The sequence below is a fragment of the Parasteatoda tepidariorum genome, chromosome 1 (assembly GCF_982258835.1).
Source record: "Parasteatoda tepidariorum strain Cologne lab strain chromosome 1, Ptep-v5.0, whole genome shotgun sequence".
NCBI classification, from domain to species: Eukaryota; Metazoa; Arthropoda; class Arachnida; order Araneae; family Theridiidae; genus Parasteatoda; species Parasteatoda tepidariorum.
Genome location: NC_141755.1, coordinates 117,683,184 through 117,692,320, shown reverse-complemented (window position 1 = coordinate 117,692,320; position 9,137 = coordinate 117,683,184). Strand labels below are relative to the sequence as shown.

General features: G+C 26.6%; 1 pseudogene across 1 annotated transcript in view; it reads right to left on the bottom strand.

The window, feature by feature from the left end:
• Positions 1-357: 357 nt before the first annotated feature.
• LOC147816772 (cell cycle checkpoint protein RAD17-like) overlaps positions 358-9,137 on the bottom strand; it is a 28,989-nt pseudogene continuing 20,209 nt past the window's right edge. Inside the window, exons 12-13 of the transcript XR_015429135.1 lie at positions 7,379-7,507; positions 358-597 (exon numbers count right to left, since the gene is read on the bottom strand). The product of XR_015429135.1 is annotated as a cell cycle checkpoint protein RAD17-like (transcript). The remainder of the gene's footprint in view (positions 598-7,378; positions 7,508-9,137) is intronic.

Below are 9,137 nucleotides of genomic sequence, written 5' to 3'. Positions count from 1 at the left end.
TATTTATTTTTTTATTATAAGAAAATATTTCATGTTAGAAGTATTTTGATTATTTATAGTATTATGAGCTTTAAGACAGTTTTGGAAGAAAATTTCAAGTATTACTGTCAAAAATCAGTTTGAGAAATCCAAAAAACTTAACATCCAAGGTATAAAAACCTTTTTTTAAAACCCAGACACAAATTATCACTTTTGTATTATTTTATTTTTTTACAATAAAAGGGATGAAAATACTGCATTTTTTAACTCGAAAAATCAATTCAAATGAACACTGCATAACACTCATTCAATCAAACTTCAATTAGAATCAATTAAAAAAACAATCTCTTGTTTGCAACTAAATTGAGACCAAGTCATTAATAGAAAGTGACTTTAATTCAAGTAAAAAAGAAATCAAAAATTTAATAAATATCTTCGTTATATAAATATTTCACAACAAATAATCTCTGTGTTCAAAAGTCGTATTCTTCTATAACAGTCTCTTCATCAGGCAATATCTTGATATTTTCATCTGACATGTTAGTATCACCAATTGGGTCGCTTTCTTCCTCTCCAAAACAAAAGTGGTCTTTTTCATCTAACGTCTTTCCTACTTGGCTATTAATATATGAAATTTTACAACAATAAAAGTAAGTAATCATTAAATCAAAAGTAATGAAAACGATTATCAATAATGGTGAAAATAAAGATTAAAAGATAGAGAAATGATTTTTTTTTCCTTTTTGAAAGATATAGAATAACTTTCAATTTAAAAAAAAAAACATCCTTAAACTTATGTTTGTTTCTCATTAAATTTAGAAAACTGAATTGAGAGAATACTACCTAGTATAAAGAAGTCATTAGTAAAATAAAATTTTCATATAATTCTATAAACCTTGCACTTTCGCATTGCTTCAATTTTATATTACAAAATTATTTGCAGTAAGAGTAGGGGTTATTTCCTCAGCATATTTGAAGATTTTCTTAAAGTTAACAGATTTTTTTTCTAATATTAAAATCAGCAAACACAAAACTATGATGAAAATTTTAATTACTTTTCTTTAATTCATTTAAAGATATTAAATTAAACGAAATTTAAAAATTTAAGAATTTTCTATTTATTTATTTACGGAATTTCTGAAATTTACATAAAATATGACTTTTACATTTTTTGCTTGATATATGTGCCTAATTTTGGGAAAATGAAGATATAGAAATTTTGAATATAAGAACATGAAGATTGTGCTGTAACAGTAAATTCTGCTGTAAGATATATAAGTTGCACTGCAATGCCATAATCAAAAATACAAAAGTAATAACCAATCAGAGTTTTTAAATGAAGGAGTACATTGCATAAAACAGATTTCATAAAACAGTTTGCAAGAAAATATTTAAAATTGATTTAAAATGGTTCCTAAAAGCAAAATGCAACTTTCTAAACTAGCTAACATGCGGTGAATGAAATTATCACTAAGTTACAAAAGTTAAATTAAAAATAATGTAACTCTAGTGAAAAATATCAGAAAGTCTTTTTTTGAGTAGGGGTGTACGTTGAAATGATAATAATATTTGTTTTCTTGGAAAGGTGTGTCGTTTATGAAAGAGCAAAATCATTGATCTGTCTGGGTTTTTTTAAGAGGTACCTATTTTGTGAAAATTTAGACATAATTAGTGCAAATAAAAAATTATATTTAAAAAATCAACACAAAAATATGGTAAAGGAAGAAAATATTTTCGAAAATTGTCACTACAAATAAAAATCATTTATGACTTATTTCTATATATTTTTCCCTATATATTCAAAAACAATTTTGGTATTGTAAAATTTTGGGCTAAAAATTTTATCTAAATTACAAAAAGCATAAATCTGTAAAAAATCATTGTCCATAGTAAAATTTCAACTTGAACTTAATAAAAACATGCATTTAACAGTACTAATACTAAAAGTTATTCTAATTTTGAGAACATTTTCCTCTGGGTCATACAGAAAAAAGTTTCACAGAGAAAAAAATATTAGAAATGTCAGTTAAAAGAAATTTACAATAGTGTTTATGATAATGTTCGAATTTCGACTTCTTGTAAAGCTTACAGAGGGAGAGCCTCACGTTTAATTTTAAAAAACTCAGCGGGAAAAAAATTCGCTTTGATATGGCGTAAACGACTGATTAGGTTTCCCACATTGACTGAAAAGACAGCTGGCAGGAAAGCTCTTCTTTTCCAACAAGAACACAGATTTGCATGAGAACTTGCTTTTTTATTTGTGAAACTGCCGTTTTTCCTAAAGTTGAATTTGTGAAGGTACCGCTAAACGGTAGGAAATTTACCTTGGACAGACCCTTGAGCTCAGTATTTATTTAATATCCATAAAAACAATACAGTATAACCCTACAACACAGAATTCAATACAAGTTAGCATTCCAAAATCGTGCAATTCTAAGATGTATTTATTACTTAATTCTATATATTTAAAGAATAATTAATACATTTAGGTATATATTTATAAAATAAAAATAAAAAATACCTTGGCAAATATACTAAATTAAAAAATATATGACACTAAAATTTTATACTTTTATTGTAAAATACATAAAATTGTATCTATTATTTGAAATCAAGGTTCTAATTTTTGGTTAAATTAGAACTAATCCGTATTACCTTTATAGACAACTGCATTTAAATCCTTAAAAATATTTTCTCACAGAGCTTCTGTTTTTAGATTAAGCTCTTTTGTTCTCCTATACGGTTTATTTTTATGTTTGTACGGTTACCTACGGTTATGTAAGGTTACTTTCTTATGTTTGTATTGTTTAAAAAATGATTCCAAGGAGTAAAAAATAGATTAGTTAAATAGCTGCAAAAAAACAAAAAAAAATCAAAAACTATAATTTTTATTTCTCAATCATAAGACCCTTATTTTCTTGAAGAAATCTTAAAATAGTTTTTAATTTTGGAGAAATTGTAATGGTTAGCACCTCTGAAAATAGCACAGGAATATGAGTGTGATGCTATTTTCAACATTTGTTTTGATGCCAGTTGATGGTAAATTCAGAAGGAGTAGGTGTGAACAAATTGCGTAAATATTTTCATAAATAAGCGGACATTCAATTTCAATATGAAGATGAAAGAAAAGCCATGATCTCCAAATAATCTGCTGTTGAAAACTTTAGTGTTAAGAGTTACGATTCTGAGAAGAAAAAGAATGGAACAGTCTTCTTCTCTAACTAAAGATAGTATTATCTCAATATGTTTATCTTTAGCGCAACTTTATATTTCATTTTACAACCGCATTGAACAGTCAAGCCAATTTCAGGTTTACAACCATCAATGCTTAACTATGTTTCCTTGTAAATTTTGAACCCAACCCGGAAGACAAGAAAACTCCTGGATCAAACGTTGGGATTAACCAACCCTTGTAATGTTGCACACAATTTTTGCACGAAACCTAATTTATAATCCTAAATTGAGGTACAGTGTTTCAGAAGATATAATTTTCAATATTTATAAAACATTTTCTTGAGAGTGTAAAGACAAATGTATCTAGTCCATCTAATTGAAAAAAAACAACACAAAATTCTTCAAAAAAGACAATCTTTTACAAGGTCTAACATCAAAGCAAATGTACTACATTAGAGAATAAAAAGAAAGATAGTATGCATACAAGTACAAAGTAATAGCAATTGTATGTGGTCACCTTTAAAACAAGTTGGAATATTTTTAGATTTAAAAATATTTAACACATATTTCTTCAAAATATAATTTACAATTTTATTAAAAAATATAATTGATAATTTTAAAACTAAAATCAATAACAATAAAAACCAAATTGAAGAGAATTTAATTGTTTGAAAGAATCAGGGGTGATTTTGAGTCGAAGTCAAAAAACCCTGAAAATTTCTTGAGTAAAATCATTAATGACGTGTTTCAAAAAATAAATGTCTTTATAAATTTAAATCATTGTGAACACATTGTGAACACATTAAAACATTGTGAACCACAACATGAAATTCTAAATAAATTATATACAACATAATTTAAATTAATAATTTTGTAAAGAGACGCCAAGAATAAATTCTAGTTCCTAATATTTCTAAATAAATTATACAAAAATTTTTATGCATAAATGTGATCAATGATTTCTTGAAACTTCTGGTACTTGGAATTTATGAAATTTTCGGATTGTGGTAAGCAGAATCATCTCTGAAGAATATTGGACTTAATACAGCTTAATTAGTAGATTGCATCACTACAAGGTTTTAAAAATTAAAAAATTAACATAAAATGATAATTAATTACCTAAAAAACTTTTTTATTTTCATATCTCCTAATTCTTTTGTTAGTGTTACATGAGCTAAAATAATAATATTAAAAAAAATTGAAAGAAATATTTTCATCTATTTATTATGTTTTTTTTTCCAAATAGAATATTAAAGTGTTAATACCAGGATTTAAATCTCTTTTTTGCAATTTTGAAAGATAAGGAACTAAGTCAACTTGTAGCTGTCTCATACTAAGAGAAGAGCCTGAAAAGAATAGGCAATGCACTTAATTCATAAGCTATAAAAAAAAAAAATCCAAGTTGAACAATAAAATGTAAATTAAAAAGTTACCAACATTTCATAACCATAAATACCCATAGCTGCCAACATGGATAGGAATAAATCCAGTAGATTTTAAGAAAAAATAAAAATTTTATAACTGTTCCATAATTTTTTAACCGTTTTGGGAAGTTTGGGATTTTTATAGTCATCACAATACAAAAACTTTATTACACTAATAAAGTTTATTACACTATAAAACTTTATTATACTAATAAATAGTCTGCAATATTTTCCATTTATGATTAATATTAAATGAATTTTAAATGCTTCTTTTTATTATTTTTAACTTTTATTTTAAAAAGGACAAGTAAATCATTATTGATGATTAAAAGATTTTACTATTTAAGTACAGAATAAAACAAACTTAAATTTTCAGAAAAAAGAAAAGCTTTAAACTAATTACAATAAGTGAGGCTCGTTCCCTTATGCACTAGCTATACTTATTTAAGTATTCAAGCAAGTGATAAATTGTGTAAAAATTTTATTCCGATTAAGGATATTTTTCAAAAACTTAATCAATTATAGGGAATTTTCTAAAATGTATGAAAACCAGGAGAACAGGGTGCGTAGCCAAATCTTTGAATCAAAAATAAGCACTTTTTAAAAACTTTTCAAGCACTTTACAAAAATTTTCAAGCACTCAAAAAATTCATATTCTATCAATGATATAATTGAAAAACAAAAACTTTTTATAAACAGTTTTAGCGTTAAAAAAAAACAAAAAAGAAACGGGCGTAAATCAAAACAATCAGTACCTTTCCGCATCACTGAGTGAATTCAACTTGACCCTGAACTCAGAATAAAAGTACCCTTACCCCCTACGTCAAAAAAAGTGTTAGAAGTAAAATAAAATAAACAAAAACAAAAATAAATTAAATTAAAAAGAAAAACATTTCATAAGGATCCGATATTCTCTATCCGAATTGGAGCACTCGGGTTTCGGTTTCAAGTGTGCGCATGCGCAAGTCATAACATGGGTACGACATGAAGTCCGCGTCAATGATTACGTAGCAAACTCCCCATTTTTCGTGAAATGCATGGGATCCACCAGATATCACTGAAGGAAAGAAAAAAAAATTATTCGGAAAAAAGCACTTTTTAAAAACGCCAGCTGAAAAAAGCACCTTTAAAAGCTTCTAAAAACGAAATCCCCAAAAAAGCACCTTTAAGTACTTTTTACAAACGCTATACACCCTGGAGAATTTTTATTATACCAGTAGACCTGGGGAAAAATGGCAAAATCCAGTAGTCGATTGGTAAATCCAGGAGAGTTGGCAGCTATGAATACCCATTTTAAAAACATCATCATCAATGGCTCGACAGCCCAGGGTGGGCCTTGGCCTTCTCAAGAAGTTTAAACGAAGTTCAAGTGAGTTTAAACTTCTGAAAAAGTTTAAAAACATGCAAATGCAAATTTTGAATACTTTAGGTGGATCTAAGAATCTAGTTAAAAATTTCCAAAGTCTAAAAAAGTTAAAGCTTTCTAGGAAGATCAATGCTTCCTAATAACGAAAAAAAAAAACTAGAAATATTTTCTCTGAGAATTGTAATCTATAGTAACTGTTAGGTTATTTTAAAAGATTTTGAGCAGAATGAAACTTTTTAGAAAATTATGTTATTTATGCCCATGCAAATTTTATATCAACTATAATGCATGGAAGAATTAGTGGCTTTTGGATTTGGCTTTGGTTCCTCTTTGAATTGTGACATTGTAATATAGTGTCTCTTTTATTATTAGAAAAAAATAAAACTATAATTTCTTTCCAAGAAAAAAAACTATTTTGAGAGAATTTAATGAATATTTACAGTTATATTGTTTTCAAAACTCACAACATAACAGTTTAGACAGCAATGAAGCATCGACTGTATTATTATTGCAGGATGCGTTGCCAAATCTTCCAGCAATAAATAAGCACCTTTTAAGTACTTTTTAAGAGTTCAAAATATATTTTTAATCACTATATACATTAACAAAATGCAAAATAATTTTCAAATTTTACATGATCATGATAAAATAACCAGTTTCTGACAACGAACTCTTTTCTTGATTATATTAGCTTTTATAAAAAGATCAAGAGTTTTTCCAGTCTGATATCAGGTGGTGTAGAATAAAGTCTAAAATTGAGAATATCTAGCAAAATGCAGCAGAGTTGCACATGAGAGAGCAAGAATGTCAGTGAGCCCAGCTCAGAAGACTTACATGCAGACCCGCAAGTATTTCATCAAACAAGTAAAATGATTGGCACTTTCATACGCTACGGATCGAGGGTACATCGAAATGGATTATGGTTTAATGAATTGTGAAAACGTCGAATAGAATAATGTGAAAAACACGCTTCTGCATAATATGCGTCAAAAATCGACAAAGTAAAGAAAAAAAATCTAATTTTTGAAAAGGGAAAATTAAGCAGTCTTTAAAGACACTGAATAAAAAAAGCATCTTAAGGGCCTTTAAAAAAAGAAAATCGAAGATAAGCACCTTTAAGCACTTTTTAAAAACTCTATGCACCATGTATTAAAACATAGATAACAAAATTCATTTTACAAAACTGCAATTAATCTTCAACTACTCACATAAGTACAGTGAAGTTAAGATATTTTTACTAAGTGGTAATGCTGGAAGCAAGTTTATAATTTTGCTCTAAAAAAATAAAAAATAGGAACAAAGTAGCTATTAAAATAAAGTCTTACATAAAAGCAAAAAAAAAAAAAAATAAATAAATAAAATTTAAAAAAAAAGAAAGCAGACATAAAATTACAAAACAATAGTTTTGGCTCAATCAAAGAATCTTCATATATACCTTAGATAAATTTTCGTAAAATTGAGGTTTGTGCAGTGCTCTCCCCCTCCTATTATTCACAGAGGACAAATTGAACATCAGACCTCTAGACGCCAAAGACACCATATAATCATTCATTGTGTCACACGACTCTGAAACAAATATACATATATACATAATTTACCCTAGAATAATGGTAGAGACAATTTCAGTTTTTGACTTTTTTTTAAATTTCTCAAGGTTTTTAGTTCATGAGATTTTTTTTTCATACTTAGCTATAAAGCTTAAAACTTTCAGAAGTTTGAGAAACCAACAATAAATTACAAAAAAAAAAAAGGATTTTTTAACACCCTATGCCAGAAAGCCAATCAAGAATCTTGTAACTTGTATAGATTATTTTGGTTGTTATTTGCAATAACAGCATAAAATTTCATAAACCTAACTAAATATTTATGGAGTTATAGACATTAAAAAAAAAAAAAATTCCATTGTCTTTTTTTTTATAACTTCAATATCTAATATAATTAAACAAAATTGTTTGAGAAATTTAAAATTATTTACAAAAATATGGATTTAAAATTTGAAAAAAAAAATCAATAAAAACTACTTAAGATATGAGTATTTAAAGTAGTTCGCTTATATTGCGCACACATAGAAAATTTTAAAAAAAATTCATATTTCTGTAATGAATTGTATTTTGGCAACTAATGAAAATTATCTAATTTAAATATCTTAAAAATTTAAAAAATGCCTAGCAATTTTCTAAGTTGTTTTTGTATTTTTTAAAAGAAAGCTCAAAATGATAAGGTTCTTTCCACAAGTCTCATTTTATATTATAAAACAAGATTTATTAAAAATGTCGGAAAAAATAGACGAGACTACTAAATAAAATTTGTGAAAAACGCTAACCTTTTGTGATTTCTTTTAAAAAATACAAAAATTACTTAGAAAAATGCTTGAGATTTTTAAATATTTTAAGATATTCAAATCAGTACTCTTTTCATTAGTTGCTAATTGCGGTTCACCGCAAAATCAAGGTTTCCATTAAACTTCAAAAAAAAAATTTTTTGACTTTTTAAGGCAATACCCATATGCAGTGTTGCCAAATTAGGGGTTTCCCCCCAAAATTTAGGGGGATGTTTTATCTTCAGTGAGTATTTTAGGGGAATTTGTTTTAGGGGTTTGTTTTAGGGTTATTTGGGAATTTTACTAGTTTCAATTTGGTTACATTCTAATATCAAATTTTATAACTGAATGTGTGAGATGGTAATATTAAAATCAATGTTAAACCAAAACAAAAAGATTAAGATTTAATTTTAGAACTTAACCCCTTTGTTGAATGTAGTAACTTATTATTTAACTCGATCAACCTGTACGTTTGGTGAATTTGAATACAAATTATTTAAAAATTTTAATGTGCATGGTTTAAAATAATGACAAAGGATAAATAAAAAAAGAAGTACATACAAAAGTACAAGAAAGATTGGGAACACAAAAATCAGTTTACAATTAATAGTACAACAGTTAATAGTACAGTTAATAGTACAATTGTTCATCCTTTTTTCAATTATCAGCACATTTATAATTTCTTGATAATAAAATATTAAAAAGTATTAAAGCAACGTTTTCTATACATTATTTAACTTTTGTACTATTTTATAATACTTATACATATTTAAAATTTTGGGTTTTTTAAAAATTTTTAGGGCATTTTACAACGCCATCTGGGGTGATTGGTTACCGGTACCTGACAAAACTGCCCATATGTCACACCTATTTA